This window comes from Myripristis murdjan, chromosome 5 (assembly GCF_902150065.1).
Source record: "Myripristis murdjan chromosome 5, fMyrMur1.1, whole genome shotgun sequence".
Lineage (NCBI taxonomy): Eukaryota > Metazoa > Chordata > Actinopteri > Holocentriformes > Holocentridae > Myripristis > Myripristis murdjan.
In genome coordinates, this window is record NC_043984.1 from 8,736,845 (window position 1) to 8,753,501 (window position 16,657).

General features: G+C 39.4%; 1 protein-coding gene across 4 annotated transcripts in view; it reads left to right on the top strand.

The window, feature by feature from the left end:
• The first annotated feature begins 1,400 nt into the window (after positions 1–1,400).
• Positions 1,401–16,657, top strand: part of ptprt (protein tyrosine phosphatase receptor type T) — a 490,886-nt gene continuing 475,629 nt past the window's right edge. For all 4 annotated transcript variants that reach the window (XM_030051856.1, XM_030051857.1, XM_030051859.1 and 1 more), the window contains exon 1: positions 1,401–1,616. The gene's annotated coding sequence lies outside the window, so the exon portion shown is untranslated. The remainder of the gene's footprint in view (positions 1,617–16,657) is intronic.

Below are 16,657 nucleotides of genomic sequence, written 5' to 3' on the forward strand. Positions count from 1 at the left end.
ACATAAGTGTAGTATTTTGGGTGAATATCTATCTCCTATCTAACTTCCCAAAAAAAAAACGTGTTTCAGACAAGAGTAAATGCCTTGTAGGGGAATGTGATAAAATATGTGAAACATTTCTCAACTCTAAAAGTCCCTTTGAAAAGCACACACAAGAATGCTTAGCTAGCTTACCTCAACTGGGTAAGGGAGAACAGCCAGCCCTCCATACTGTAACAGAAGCTGACCGCAGGCCAGGCAGCACAATGCAGCCCAACACAACCGTATCCCCAGGAGGGCAGAAAACACTAATGAGCTGATTCCAATGATGGCCAGATACCTTCTGGTTAGTAAATACAGCATTAGTGAACAAGTTCACTGAGACTGGCATGTCTACGCGACTTTGTGAGTCCATTGCTTCAAAAAGTTCAGCACCTTACTCGAACCAAAACTCAAAACACCCGCAGCTGCAAGAGTCAGTAGCCTTACTGGGGCTAAGATGGACTCGGCAAAGCAGAAGCTGAACGAAATCATAAGGGAGGCGAGGAAGTTGACTCTATGTGTAGATGGTTGGCGCAAGAGAGGATTAACTACATCTTCCTCGGGTGTGTCAGCATATTTTTACCATCCACCCTGAGACCAGGCTCACCATGCTCTGCTAAACCTGCACCAGTAGGAGCACCCACACATCAGAGAATCCATTGCCCACTGCATTGATCAGACATTAGATGCATGGGATATAGGAGAAGACAAAGTGCTGCTTTTTATAACACTCGTCAAGGCTGTGCAGCTTCTGAGGGATAAAAGACAAGCAGAAGATGGTGACGTTTCTCGAGCTCAGTCAAGAGGTTCTGGAGATGAGCAGGAAGAATTGTGGATGGAGTCTGAGTCAAAGAAGTCAGACACGGAGGGTGAGGACAGCAGAGGCCTGGGTGAGTGTGGTTAGAGTGACATACACTTTTTTGTCTTAATAATTTCCCTCGTTTTGGATATGAAATATCACAATGATAGAAACAACCATGTCAACTTCAACTTAATATCTGCCCATTTAATAGAAAAACAAATTTAGAGAGAGAAAAAAAAAATCTTGCTTACTACTACTGCAACTTTGTAGTCCATACATACTGCAGATAGCCTATATGCTGCAGGAAATATAATCTGATGATCGATAGCATGGTTTGGCTACGTTTATGCAGCAAGCTTCTGTCATGACTTTTGTTCTTGGGGCAATGTGTTTTTGTTTTGTTGTGAACTTGACAGCTCTCTCCCCTGCTCTCCTCAGTGCCTGCAATCAGTGTGCATGTTGATCAGCTGCAGGTGTGTGTCGTTTGGTCAGCTGACAGAATGCTGTTGGCTGATTGGCTGGGCGCGGCTATTTTCATCCCACCGGTGCTGATCTCCCGCCCCCCTTTCTCTTCCATTTCCCAACAATGGAGGCCATGCTGTAATTTGACTTTCTTTTGTCAGTGATTAGGATGACTACTGTTAGTTGAATGATTCTTGTGTAGATCTAGTGTTTGTGGAGCCAGTTAACTGTAACTATTGTAAATATCTATTGAAAAGGGAACACAGAGTAACACTGGTTAGGGAGGAGAAGCCCTTTTTGTTAACTTTTTCTCCTGGGTTAAAGTTAAGAGGTAGGTTAAACTTTTGTCTTTTGTTTTCTTTATTTTCCAGTAGTTATAAAGCTAACTACAAACAGTGTTTTGCTGAGAAGCTGAAATGCAGCTTGCCTACAAACAATGCTGTTTTGCTCAGTTAGCCTACACCAGTAGTCAATGGTAAGAAATAAGCCTACTCAAAATTTTCATGCTGGGGTCAATTACATATCCAAGATAAAAATTAAGATGGAGACACATTATTAACCGATGTGTCATACTGTGGAAAAAAAGTCTATAGAGCTCACAATATAAGAACTTATATAACAAAAAAAGTAAGCTTCCATAAAAATGATCCCTGCTATAGAAACTAGAGTTAGCACAGTTTAAATCCCTTATTCATAAATATTTTTTTATTAAATTAAATACATGGCTCAAGTAGTATTAAAACTGAACTGTATGACTATTTTTGTGTGTTTTACATTTGATGCTTACGTGACTTAATTGTCACACTGAAAGATGTCATGAATCACCCGAGTGCTGATTCAGTCATAATGAAAGCAAGTGAGCTGGTTCATGCTGTCATGAAATCATCAGTGGAAAATTAAGAAATGATCAGAAGGTGTGACAAAACTGTGGTCCGTGATTGTAGCACTCGCTGGAACAGCAATTTTTATTGTGCTGAATAGACTGCTGGAGATCAGAGCTGTCAGTGAAGTAAACCAACTACTTGAGGAGCTGGGCGTGGACTCACTTCTCACAAGCAATTGGTCTAAGTTGGAGAACCTCGTCAAGCTACTTGAGCCCTATGCTATTCACACAGAGTAGCTTCAAAGTGACAGCCAGTCACTCTCACAAGTAGTCCGATGCCAGCTCAACTTGTTAGGGGTCAGATAGCTAAAGTGCTGCTGAAGTCTAAGTCTCTTGTAAGAAGGTTTTGTTGGCATTCTTCGCCCTGATTCCACACAGTCTGATGCTACCCCAAGCAGGAGCCTGCCTAATGGATCCAAGATTTTTGCTGGATCTTCAGTCACCGGACACAGTGCCACTGAGGAGGGCAGCACAGTCCTTTGTGCAGAACTTGGCTTCTCAGTATAACCCAGCTGAAGCTTCTCCGGAAGATGCTGCTACTGCCAGGGCCACTCAGAGGCTCCTCTACTGTCCTTAAGAAATACTGCTTCCTTGCATTCCTCATAGAGGTCAACATGTCATCCACAAATCAGCCTGATGTGACTGACAGTCTGTTGACAGAAATGGAGAAGTATATCAACAACATCAAACGGGGTGTGTTTAATGAGACACCAGTGCAGGTCTGGAGTCCAATAGAGGCTGTCTATCCAAAACTGGCCCTGTGCCATACTGTAGTTACTGCCCCTGCCCCTTCAAAAGCTGCATTTGAAATAGCTGACTGTTTTGTAACACAAGGGCGTAATTTTTTCTGATGGAGCAGTATCTTACAGCTGCCTGGCTCTTTGTGTCTCAAGTACAGCATGTGAGATATTGTGTTGTTAATCAACTAAAATGATTTGCCATGGAGCTGCAGCACCTGCATGTAGTACTGGACTGTCCAGTTTGTTGATGAGTTAAGTCTGAGTTGATTAATCTAAATTAACTGAACCTAGCAGAGAGTTTTTCAGGTTTTTTTTTTCTTTCGGATTGACACTATCTGCATCTCACTTCAGAAACAATATTACACACATTTTACACATAACACTGCATTTTGAAGAGACTGTTTACATATATTTCTACATTTTATGTACTAATGTGTGCAGTTGATTTTTTTTTTCTGGTAATGGCACAAATGGCTAGGCTGTAAAAGGCTTTGACGCTTTATATCAAGACAGGCCATGTGGATGGTTTGATTCTGTCATGCAGAGAGAGAGCAACCAATTAGTGAAATCACCTGGTGCAGTGGAAACACATGTACAGTTGGCCCATCATGAAACATGACTGGAGACCGCTGCTTTAGATCTGAACCTTCCCACTGCACGTCTGTTGTTGTCGCCTGTTCCCTGGGGTGATCACGGCCGGGTGATGAGAGTGCGACTCCTCTCCAGGATGGCTAGTGACACTAAGCCACCGGCCACTAAATGGATTAACCTCTCTAGACCTGTCAGCAGGTTTTCAATGCAAATCCAGCACAGTGGGAAAAGTCATGATCATTTTCTTTCCTGTATATTTAGCACTGATATTTTATTTTCTTTAACCAGTGAGGGACTGTAAGAAAATGCAGGATGGAGATTCAAAGGATGTGATTAGAATGGAATTGGGGTTTAGTTCTTATGTGAAGATCAGGCCTCTGAACTAGGAAGTTAAAGGACCATACCAGTGATTTTGAATGTTTGGCCCATTTACTACAGTCTTGGCAGATTTTACATAGCAACAAACCATTATGAAAATGATGCAGGGTGCTAAAGATTTCATAAAATATAACCAAGATCCCAACCTTTTTAAAATTTGAATTTTTGCCACAGTATAATGTTTTGCTTCTGCGCCTAACAAAGTCATTGTCATTTATAAACTACATTTCCCTGGGGACTATTTTCTGGTAGACAGAGTGTTTCACTCTGTCCAATTTCAGGTCATGAAAACACAATAGTGCTGCTGCTTTTAGGAAAACAATTGCAGACGACTTTATTATGGTGATGAAGTACTGGTGTGAAGAAAGTGTGGCTACAAAGTAAGGATATGGATATGGACCCCCCTGAGATAAGCTTAGAAAATAAATAAGAGCCATGTGTAAATACTCTCAGTTTAGAAATCTGTGCGCACAGTTTATAATCCATGTTCTTGGATTCACAATCCATGCCCTCGGACTCATAATCTGTGCCCTCGGATTACGAATCCATGCCTACGGATTTGTAAACCCTGCCCTCAGATTTCGAGGGGAAATCTCTGGGTATAGATTTGTAATTTGCGGGCATGGAATACAACTACTTGCTTTGAGAAAATATATGGAGAAACATTAAGTGTATACATTTTGTTGATAGCAAAAATCATAAATTAATGCTTTTCAGAAAAGAATGAATTCATAATGCGTTATCATTTAAAATTACATATTTGATTTTTAATACTGATTGTTATGTCGCACCATATCAGTGTCGAAATCTGTTTAAATAGCATTAGGCCCTTCAGAGGCAGAAGGAATTGACAAGTCAGAGAGTGACACCAAGGAAAATAGACTTGAAGTTTTATTTGAGTGTCCTGCTAAATGACATGTGTGACAACTGGTGAAAAGTGGCAGCTTGTTTCATCCTCTCGTCTGACACTGACAAACACAAGTGGCACATCTTTTTCAACCGAGCTCAAATTAGCATGTATTTCCTTGGTAAGGCAGCACAGTGGAAAGCTGTGTGTCACTAAGTCGATGGATACTAAACGGATTGACCGCCTCAGCCAAGTCACACTGGTTAGCGCCGAGACCCTACAAAGCCTGAGCAAGGAGCCTGAACAGAGAGGAAACACTTATCTAAATCACCTTGCTACCTGAAACAATCATTTCCCCTGAATAGTAAAGAATGGTCTCTAAAAGTGGCCACAGGAAGTAGTATTGGTGGTGATGGTCGTGATTGGTTCTGCTGAAGACAATAAACACTATAAAAGCGCTTTTCAAACTTCACTCAGCTGTGATCCTTGTTATAGTGGGGCGGCATAGCTAAACTATCGTTCATTTTGTGATAAAAGCACCAAATTTGGTAGATGTGTTGGTGGATATATTTCAAACAAATCTGGATATTGGGCCATCACAAAAGCGCCCCCTAGTGGCCATAGCAGGCATTTGATTTGTTAAAATGAATAAAAATATAAAAATGATTCATTAAAATATTTTAAAAATGTAAATACACATTAAATTAAGAAAAAATACAGTTATACACACTCAGTTTCTCAAACACTTTCTGCCCCCCCCCCCACCACAACAACCACTGAAAGCCAGCTAGCCAACGAGCTGGCTAGCATATATTCAGGACCGAAAATTGAAAAAAGCCCCTTAGAAAACAACATGGTAGGCATTTTTGAGGAAAAGCACTTTATCTGTTGTTTCTGTATGATTATTTAATGCTGAATCCATTTCTGCTGTATGCCAAGCTGTAAAAGTTACAATTTAGTCATAATTATTGATTAATTAGCATAATTATTGATTAGTCGCCCAAAGTCAGAAATGGCTATCAGTTTCCTATTTGTCAATATTCTATATATGATTGTTTGGTATCATTGTAAAGGGGACCTTCTCAGCTTTCATTTAAGCCCATGGGTGTCTCTTTCTGACAAACACAGAGGTCACATGACCTCCTTAAACCATAAATTACACACATTTTCCCACATTTTTCGCCTAAACTATATAGTTTTTTTTATCCCTGTGGGATCAAGGGATATCAAGGACCCAAAAGACAACATCCACAATACCTAATGGACTTTGAGGATTCAGGAAATGTATGATATACCCATACTATTTCTTTGTGAGAGGTTATTGTGAGCCTTAAATTGGCAGTAACTGACTCAGGCCCATTCACCTCCATTCATTCTCCAGCATTACGTAAAAACGACCTCACCAATTGTTTACTGTAGATATAATGATATTATTACTAATACAAATGTAATAATAATCAAAGGCCAGGTAGACATTTTTCATCAATTTAATTAATTAGTAAAAAATTAACTGAACATGGCTACTAATTATTACAAATATGGATGATAATGATTGGATCAAAACAGCAGTGCATTACAATTTTTTTGTGATCACATTTTTTCTTCTTCAGTGCATTACATATTCATGCAAAGGTCACCTGACTTTCGGCACTGACAAGATGCAGTGCATGGGTTTGGCATCCAGTTGTGCAGCCACAGGTCACTAGCTCCTCACAGGCATCTGGAACTGCAGGCAGTGACATGAGTTCAGGAACAAGCACATTGTCCTCCATCTTCCATCCCATATTTTCAGGGGGTGGGAGCACCGGGTACTGCAAGTGGGCCTGCCACCAGACCAAAGTCTGGAAGTGAACACACTGGATGTGAAAGTTCAGAGCATCTCTGGTGGGTGGCAGTCTCTTTATGGTCATGCTCTTGACAAACATGCCCAAACGGACTTCACTGATGTTGTTTGTGTTGACTGCACCATATAATTTGCAGAAGAACACTTCTGCATCCATGATGGTGGAGTCATTCACCTCCGGACCTTCACCAAGCCTGTTGAGTAGATCACTGGGCTGCCTAAACACATTCCAGCAGGTCTTGTCAGTGCCGAAAGTCAAGTGACCTTTGCATGAATATGTAATGCACTGAAGAAGAAAAAATGTGATCACAAAAAAATTGTAATGCACTACTGTTTTGATCCAATCATTATCATCCATATTTGTAATAATTAGTGGCCACGTTCAGTTAATTTTTACTAATTAATTAAATTGATGAAAAATGTCTACCTGGCCTTTGATTATTATTACATTTGTATTAGTAATAATATCATTATATCTACAGTAAACAATTGGTGAGGTCGTTTTTACGTAATGCTGGAGAATGAATGGAGGTGAATGGGCCTGAGTCAGTTACTGCTATTTTAAGGCTCACAATAACCTCTCACAAAGAAATAGTATGGGTATATCATACATTTCCTGAATCCTCAAAGTCCATTAGGTATTGTGGATGTTGTCTTTTGGGTCCTTGATATCCCTTGATCCCACAGGGATAAAAGAAACTATATAGTTTAGGCGAAAAATGTGGGAAAATGTGTGTAATTTATGGTTTAAGGAGGTCATGTGACCTCTGTGTTTGTCAGAATGAGACACCCATGGGCTTAAATGAAAGCTGAGAAGGTCCCCTTTACAATGATACCAAACAATCATATATAGAATATTGACAAATAGGAAACTGATAGCCATTTCTGACTTTGGGCGACTAATCAATAATTATGCTAATTAATCAATAATTATGACTAAATTGTAACTTTTACAGCTTGGCATACAGCAGAAATGGATTAAATAATCATAAATCATTAAATAATCATACAGAAACAACAGATAAAGTGCTTTTCCTCAAAAATGCCCACCATGTTGTTTTCTAAGGGGCTTTTTTCAATTTTCGGTCCTGAATATATGCTAGCCAGCTCATTGGCTAGCTGGCTTTCAGTGGTTGTTGTGGTGGGGGGGGGGCAGAAAGTGTTTGAGAAACTGAGTGTGTATAACTGTATTTTTTCTTAATTTAATGTGTATTTACATTTTTAAAATATTTTAATGAATCATTTTTATATTTTTATTCATTTTAACAAATCAAATGCCTGCTATGGCCACTAGGGGGCGCTTTTGTGATGGCCCAATATCCAGATTTGTTTGAAATATATCCACCAACACATCTACCAAATTTTATGCTTTTATCACAAAATGAACGATTGTTGTGATATATTGAGCTAAGCCGCCCCACTATTAAGGTCAGTTTATAGTCTGGTGATTTTATTATGGTGATAATAACATTTTATGCTCAGTTGCATCAACATTTATTTATACTTCAAGCAATGCTATTGTTGTCATCGTTGCCATGGTTGTTTTGTGCATCATTGAGACTTACCTGACTTCAGCTTTGAACCCATCACTCAGTCAGTTGTCATGTCAACAACAGAGCATACTTCCTGATGATAATATCTCCCAGTAACGGAAGATCAGAAATTTGTTGAGAATTTAATTAATACAATTACCTTGTATCTCTATTTATATGACACTCAACTGGCTGATTACAAGCAGAGCAATTGACTGGACTTTGGTAATACACTTTGTATGTGTGATAGCATCCAAAATCAAATTGGAGAAATTAAGGAATGCTGGCAAAACTTCTTTGATGTCTATTTATAAATTAATAACTGACCTTTAGCACTGGGCTAACAGTTGATGTGAATAGTTTGGTCCAAACAAGTGAACTGTGGTCCACCTGAAAAGTCGGGATTCTGCCCAGTTCCAAGTGAACCACAGCACAGTTTGTTTCAAAGAACTTAATCCAACCTAAATTATAGGCAGTTAACTATGACCTTTAATGTCTACAGCTAAAATATATGGGCATACAGCCTATATAGAAACACCTTACCCATACCTACCTCATTAAATACATCTCTCACTCGTACTCTGTGTTGTGAGAGGTGTACATTGTGGGCTCTCGTATTGGGCCAGCCCTCTCCTTTGACACTGTCTCCTTGCAGCATGTCTCTGAATTAAGTGAAGCAATATTCAGAGACTTGCTGCTCATATTCCTCACACTGAACAGTTGTTCTCACTTGATAGAAACATCAAAGCATAGTAATAAAAAACAGAATTGCCATCACCATCCACCATTGACCCAATGTTGTGCTATTGCTCTGTTCTTGCAACATACTGCTGTTTCCGAACTGGGAGTTTCCACCGTAAAAATTCTGCCCAGTACCTTTTGGACCTGCTTGACTGCCTGCTATTTGTTTGCTCATGTTGGTCCACTTATCACAGGGCCATGTGAACACTGACACGACCTAATGAGAAATATAACAAAGTAACAACCTCATGCCTTAATCAGACCAAGGATGTAGACAATTAGGCCTGAAAGTGTCCTTAAAATGTGGGATGTACCCACCCTTAGTCCAGGGCTGACAACCTTTTTTTGGGGATACCACCCAGCAAATTCTTGATCAATCGATCTCAATCAAAGTGTTAGATTCATAATGGAATGAATCGTTTGAAGACTACACCCTTACAAATAAGGTACACATAAATATAGATGTGAAATCAAAGCATGTGTCCTTATGGACATAAAATGTTTTTCTCAGCAACCCCAGGTGACAGTTTATACGTCATATTTGAAAACTGAAAACTCCACAGTTGAAAATTGTTTTTCTCACATATTGTCACTTGCCATTCTAAACATAAAATGTTTGTTTAACATGCTTATAATTTAATTTCACATGCAAAACCATAATGTATTCCAGTAAGTATTTTGTGTAAAGGCAACATAATTTTTGTGCTTGACTGTGCTTAGGTGGCAAAACCATTTCCAAAATTAACACACACACACACACACGCACACACACACACACATATAATTTTGGAATGAATTGTTGTAACAATGAATTGTATCTAGTTCACCTATCATTTAAGTGTACTGCGTATCATAGTGTCAGCAAGGCATACTGCCTTGTATGCACACAATCAAACAAAGAGGAAGGTAGGATAGATCTGTGTATATACACACAACTGTGTGTGCATTTTGTCTACAGATATGTATGACTTCATGCATGCGTATATGTTCACATGTGTCTGGCTCTTGCACGTGCATGCTTTTGCACAAATGTGTGTGAGCATTTTGCGCTCTGCAGGTGAGTCCGTTTGTGTGTGTTAAGCACTGCATGTGTTTGTGTGTGAGCTCTACATGTGTGCGTTTGTGTGGGCAACTTGTGTGTGTGTCTGTGTGCAGCTCCAAAAGCAGAGGAGATGAGAAATAAATAGTATTTTTATCTGATTTTTCCCCAACATCCGTTTACGCAAAGAGAAGCAATAATGCCGTGCCGTGTCGCTTCACTCTACTCTGGATAAAAAAGAGAAAGAAAAAAGAGATGAAGAAAAAAAAGAAAAAGCACTGAGTAATCATTTTCTGTCCTCCAACTGTTATTCAGTGGCTGTTTGTGTGTGTGGGTGGGTGGGTGAGCGCGTGTGCAAGTGTTTGTTGTGTGAATTGTCTGTTTTGTGTGTCTTTGTGTACTTGTGTGTGTGTATATATGTCTGTAAGTGCATGGAATTGTCTCTGTGTGTGTGTGTGTGTGTGCATTGTTGCAGTGCAGCACAAAGCAGAGCAGAAAGTGAATTGAGTTTATTGTTCAGGGAGCTTTTATGAGGAGGATATATGAGAAATATACAGTATCTTCTCAGTTTAATAGCAAAAACAGCAGCAAAGAAAAGAACCACTCTGGGATTTTGATGTTATTCATTATTTTGAGTACATCAATTACATTTTTAGACATGAGTTAAATTTACAGATATTTATGAACTCACTAAAATGTGGTCTATCCTTTAAAGGAGATTATCATGCAGTTACTGATACACAGGATGTGATATAACAATGCCTTGTGCCATACTGCAGGGTGAACAGAAGCCCGATTCAGATGTCAGAGGAATGATGTCGGCCACTAACCCACAAATGGTCATTACATTTGTGGGTTAGCACTGTGTAGCCACACCTTTGATTGAAAGGTGAAACCTCTGAGGAAACATTTCACTACAACCTCAAAGAACTTTTTGATAGGTCTTTCAAGGATCTTTGGACACTCTTTGAAGAACCATTTAAAGAAATGGTTTCTTGAGGTTCATTTCAGTTCAATTCAATTCAATTCAATTCAATTCATTTATTTGTGTAGCCACAAGTAAATGAATAAAAAAAAATCACAAATTACAAATTTGTCTCAAAGGGCTTTATAGAAAAATACAACATCCTCTGTCCTTAGACCCTCACATCGGATGAGGAACAACTCCCTAAAAAAACCCTTTAACAGGGAGAAAAATAGGAAGAAACCTCAGGGGAGCAACAGAGGAGGGATCCCTCCCCAGGACGGACAGACGTGCAATAGATGTTGTAAACACAGAAAACAAACAACAAAAGATATGTGGATAGATAGGTGGCGGATGAGAGATGATGTCACCAAGGGAAGCCGGATGCACCAGGGCCACACAGCCACCTACACCATGAAGACCTGGAAGGCCAGGTTCTTTGTGGAACAGTGAATGGTTCCCCTAAAGCACCACTATCAAGAATTATATTTGATTCATGCGGGTTAACTGCTGAATTAACTGGTATTTCCATACACCCCTTCTCTTCTTTTTTTTCTTTGAAGAACCAATGCTGGTTCCTCAAAGACCCGCTTTTATGGCTCTTTGAAGCACCTTTCAACCATTTAGGGAAATTCTTTTTTACAGTGGACAGACATCAGCTATAGCCAAGTTTAAGGTTGTGGAGTATTGGGTCAGATGTAACAGCATGACATGTAAAATAAGTACATGTAGTTGACCCCTTTTCTCAGGTGCCATTTTGACCCTTAATAGCAGGTAAACACAGGTGTCACTAATGACAATAAATAAGGTTCTGTTCCATTTAGGTGTAACAGCGTGTAATTAATCAGTAAACACCTGTGTTTACCTGCTATTTCATGTAAAAATGGTTGCTGAGAAAAAAAGTCTATTACAGTTTTTACATCTGTTACAGTAATTTAGTATTCAACAAAATGCTAAATTACGGTTACCGATCAAAATGGTGGCAATTACAAAATGGTTACATCCAAATACCTGTTTTTCCAGTGGCAAGTAAATATGTATAGAATATGTCATTCATTGTTGCCTATCATATTTTAGTGTGGGTCAGCATAGCGGCTGGGGTAACACATTTCAGCTCAGCCATTGAGGCCACGGACGTAATTTGGCTAACCTGGCTAACAACAGACTGCAGCTGTTTCTATTCAGCGTCATTTGGCCGTGTCCAATTCTCTGTGGCTTTTAAGGATACAAGGATACAAGGAAGTTTATTTGTCATTATACAACAGGTTGAATAATGAAATTAAAGTGTGGTTCCCTCTTGATTGATTAATTGATTGTATAGAGAATAAAAGTATTAAACATGGAGGAGTGCAGATGGTGCATTTAGTATTCTCACAGCCTGAGGGAAGAAGCTGCTCTAGTCTGGTGGTATGGCAGCGAATACTTCTGTATCTTTTGCCTGACGGCAGCAGGGTGAACAGGCTGTGGCTGGGGTGGGTGTTGTCTTTTAGGATCCTTTTGGCTCTGCGCAGGCACCTCACCTCCCCGATATCACTGATGCTTGGTAGATGGGTGCCAATGATGTTTTGGGCAGTTTTAATCACTCGTTGCAGAGTCTTCCTGTCCTGGGCCGTGCACATCCCATGCCAGTTTGTGATGTTTCCAGTCAGGATGCTTTCAATCGCTCCTTTGTAGAAGCTGACGAGAACTTGGCGTGGGAATTTTGCTTTCTTAAGTTTCCTTAAGAAATACAACCGTATAAAAATAATGCACGTGCACCATTTGATCCTTTAAAACACCGCAAAGTAGTTGCACACCTTGGCATTTTTAGAAGCACTCTTGTTAATGAAGTCACTTTTCTCATTCTTTTCAAACTTTTCAGATTATGTACCTCGACATACCAAACCAAGTTTCCCAAGTAACACCCAAGTCACTTCTAGTACATGTCAGACATGATGTCACATAACCCAGCGTGGCTAAGCACTGGCAAATTTTATTTTTAAAGCATTTAAATGATTAACATTTTTTTTTTACATCATTGTGATGTGATGTGTACATGTAACGATCGTTTTCTATAAAAAGTGAAATTTAATGACATTTTTTTGTTTTCAAGTTAAGGATTATATTCTGCCTGGTTTAAATATTTGGGTTCTAGTTCAATCCATTTTTTAGGGAAGTGATCGAAAAGTAATCAGATGTTATACTTTACATTACTTTGATGAAGCATTGGAAATAGTAATTCTAATCTGTGACCGATTACATTTTTAAAATAGTCTTGCCAACACTGGCCACACAATAGCCTGTTCTTGCTTGCTTCATCAGTCAATACCAGTGCTGCCTTTTGTTCAGTCAGCATTGACCAGTGGCAGAAATCCCCTGTTTTATTAGGCAAATTTCTCCAGATGTCTGTCCTTTGGGCCAAAGTTGTGGCTGCCCAAGATTCCCAACCACTTTGCTGAGTGAATGTCTCTAGAAATATCAAGTGGGCATCATTCATCACAGATATTTGTTTCAAGTGGCCCACAGCACTTCCACAAACACTGATCAGTGATTTCTGTGGTTCCAGATGAAGCTAACTGAGCCATTCTCAGCACCAAACACATCTAAAATGACCTATACAGCTCTGGAACTGTGCTTAGGCTTATATCTGCAGTACTTTTTAATTTTATAACTCACTATTGATTTCAACAAAAGTGAAAGGGATGGCTAACATCCCTGGCTGAAAACAGCCCACTCAACAGTACAGAGAGCAAATTCTATCAACAAAAGTAACCTACAATAAGTATGAAATAGCCCCTTCCAAGGTTTTTTAGAAGATAGTCAGAATCTAAGGCTAGGTGGTATAATTTTTATCCAGAATTCTCAGCTGTTGTTTCATTATGTAGCTGTTGTTAAGCCCTTGGAGACTCCTGACATAATCAAAATAGGTATGATATGAGATTGATTGATTGATTGATTGGTTGATTGATCGATTGATAACACACAGTAACCGTGTTAAAAATGATGTATCAAAAGGGTAGGAAACACAAGCTTTGCTTCTACCTACTCCTTTTTTTCAAACATATAGACAAGTGTTTTTGTTAGCTTTAATTGTGTTTTTCTTTTTCTTTTTTCTCCTTCTACAACATGTAAATTCATGTACTGAATGTCTAATGACTATTTAAAAAAAAAAAAATCATGTCATATATTTTTGGAGGCGATCACATTTCAATTATAAAGTGTCAGTAGCAAAGCATAAAACCGTGCTTGGACCAAAGTGACATACGTATGAGATTTTTATACATCACAAGCAAAGATCTATTCAGGGGAGAACAACAACATCAAGTGCCATAAAGCTCTGGTTCTGGTCCAGAGGACACTGCTACAAGGCAGTGCAAGGATGCAATGTATAAGGTGCATAAAGTGCATAGAGGGAGGAAGAATGCATAGAGGCAACTTTTTTTTTTTTTTTTTTTGGATTACACAGTCCATTAGGTGAGAAGGTGTTCCCTAAAGAGATGGGGTTTTAGCCTGTTCTTAAAGATTAAGAAGGACTCTGCGAATCGAATGGAGTTTGGTAGCTCATTCCACCACTGGTATAGGGGTATAGGGTCCAACGGACAGGTAGTAGGACATGAGTCACGCATAAGTTTAGAGACTTGCTCCTTGGTGACACTGGTAAATGAGAAGAGTGAGGGTCCATTAGCTGGCAGTGGCATACTGAGTTGGTCAGGCTCAGAAAACTGATTACTGAAGAAACTTATCAGTAAAGAGGGCTGCAAAGCGGTCAGCAGTGAGCGGAGTTGATGGTGGTGGCAGCAGAGGGTTGAGGAATGAATCAAAAACTGAGAATAATGTTTGATTGTCTTTGGTGTTGCTGATTTTCTCCTGCTAATAAGTGGTCTTGGCAGTTTTTAGCCAGGAGGAAAATGCAGATAGGAGAGTCTGATAATTACTGAGGTCAGTGGGGTCTCTGGATTTGCGCCATTTCTCTCAGATGCTCTGAGCCCTGCCCGGTGCTTTCTGAGGACATCGCTGAGCCGTGGGGTAGGGGAGTAGGAGAGAGGCTGTCAAAGAGGAACAGAGTATGTCCTGCCTTATTACATTCTGACAGTTTTGATGTCTGAGGTTGCACTGAAGTGACATTGATGAGTGTAGCATTTCAGCTTCAAGTCAAAGTTCAGCTGGAAGCCCTGTGGAAGAACTGCAGCACTCTTAGCTCCGCAGTGGACCTCTGGCATGATCGACCATACCACTCACAAAAAAGACAAAGAATTAAAATATTAAACTCAATGGTCAAGATCTTTTTGAAGTTTTCAAGTTTAACTGCACTAATAAAGAACTAAGTTAGAAAATCAGATCTGTAATATCTGATATGTGTTTGAAAAATCTGACAAACGCTGTCAAAATGATTACTGGCATAAAAGTAAACATCATTACTGACTTTTTTCTTGATGTTTTCAGGAAACTGGAACCCTTTACTTCCAAATTATGGGTGACATTTTGAAGACGTATACGCTACTTTTAATTACTGAGCAATGAAAAATTGAACTGTTTTTTGACCAAAATGGATACATACTGTTTTCCCTTCAAACACATTTTTTAATCCTATTCCTCAGCACAATACATTTGTACTTTGAAGAGAAAATAATGAAGACACTGCTTGTCCCAGATGGCTGTAGTTTACAGATGTACAGTATGTTTTCTCCATAGTTTTTTGACATACTAAACTAGCTGATGTATGAGCTACACGTTTAAGGCAGGTGGTCAAGCAAATTGAGAGAGCATCATTTGCCTAGGAGCATTTAACACATTAACTCTTTTTGCTTTTGTGAGTCAGGGATTGAAATTGAGAGTGAACCACATTTAAATTCCAATCCCAGTCCAAATGTGAAGAGAAGGATTGCCCCTGTCAGGAATATTGAGGTTTCCTAGATAAAGTGGATTCAGAATAAAACACTATGGTTCTTTGCCTGACATGATGGGAGTTTATCTTGCACAACCAGAGAGTAGTACACAACAAACAGACCTACATACACACCATGCTCATTCCTTGCAAAAGTCAGACATTCATTAAAATGAGTTAACCCACTCATTAGCAATGGGGTTACATTTCATAAATTATTTAGTGAAATAATAGAGCAGTCCATAAATTATACAGTATTTATCTAGAAACCTCAATCTTCGACAGACATAATTATTTCCTGTAAACAGATTTCACTAGTTGAATAATAATAGGTATGAAGACGGGGAATCTTGTTTTTATTTGTGGAGTGCTGGCCTGAGAGCCGGGTGGTTGTCTCTGCATGAAGTGGGTGTGTGATGGGTATGGAACTGTGTCGTTTGCCACTGTGCAAATTTGATCTGATTTCACTGTGTGCATTCAGCTTTTCTGATGGGATGTGTCCTAATTATCAAAATATTACTATTCCTATTTGAACATGTCCACACACACACACACACACACACAGAGAGAGAGAGAGAGAGAGAGAGAGAGGGAGGGAGGGAGAGAGTGCTTTATCCCATGGCCCCTTTTTTGGCATTGTTTGTTTGTTTCTCACTTTCTTTCTTTCTTGTGCTCTCTTTGCTCTTCCCCACCATACAGACAGTGCGTCTGTCAGGCTGTAATCGGTTCTATTAGGAGTGTTAGTCATCTTACAGTAATTGTGTCTAGTGTTAAAGGGGAATTGTGCTTCATTGAACAGCTGTAATTGAAAGAGGTCTAAATCCAGTCCTGTTGAAATCTGCTCACTGTCAGGAAATGGGGCATTGTTATGCATGCACACACACACACTGCTGTGTGAATATGTGTGTGTGTGTGTGTGTGTACGCTTATCTCTACATGTCAATGAGATA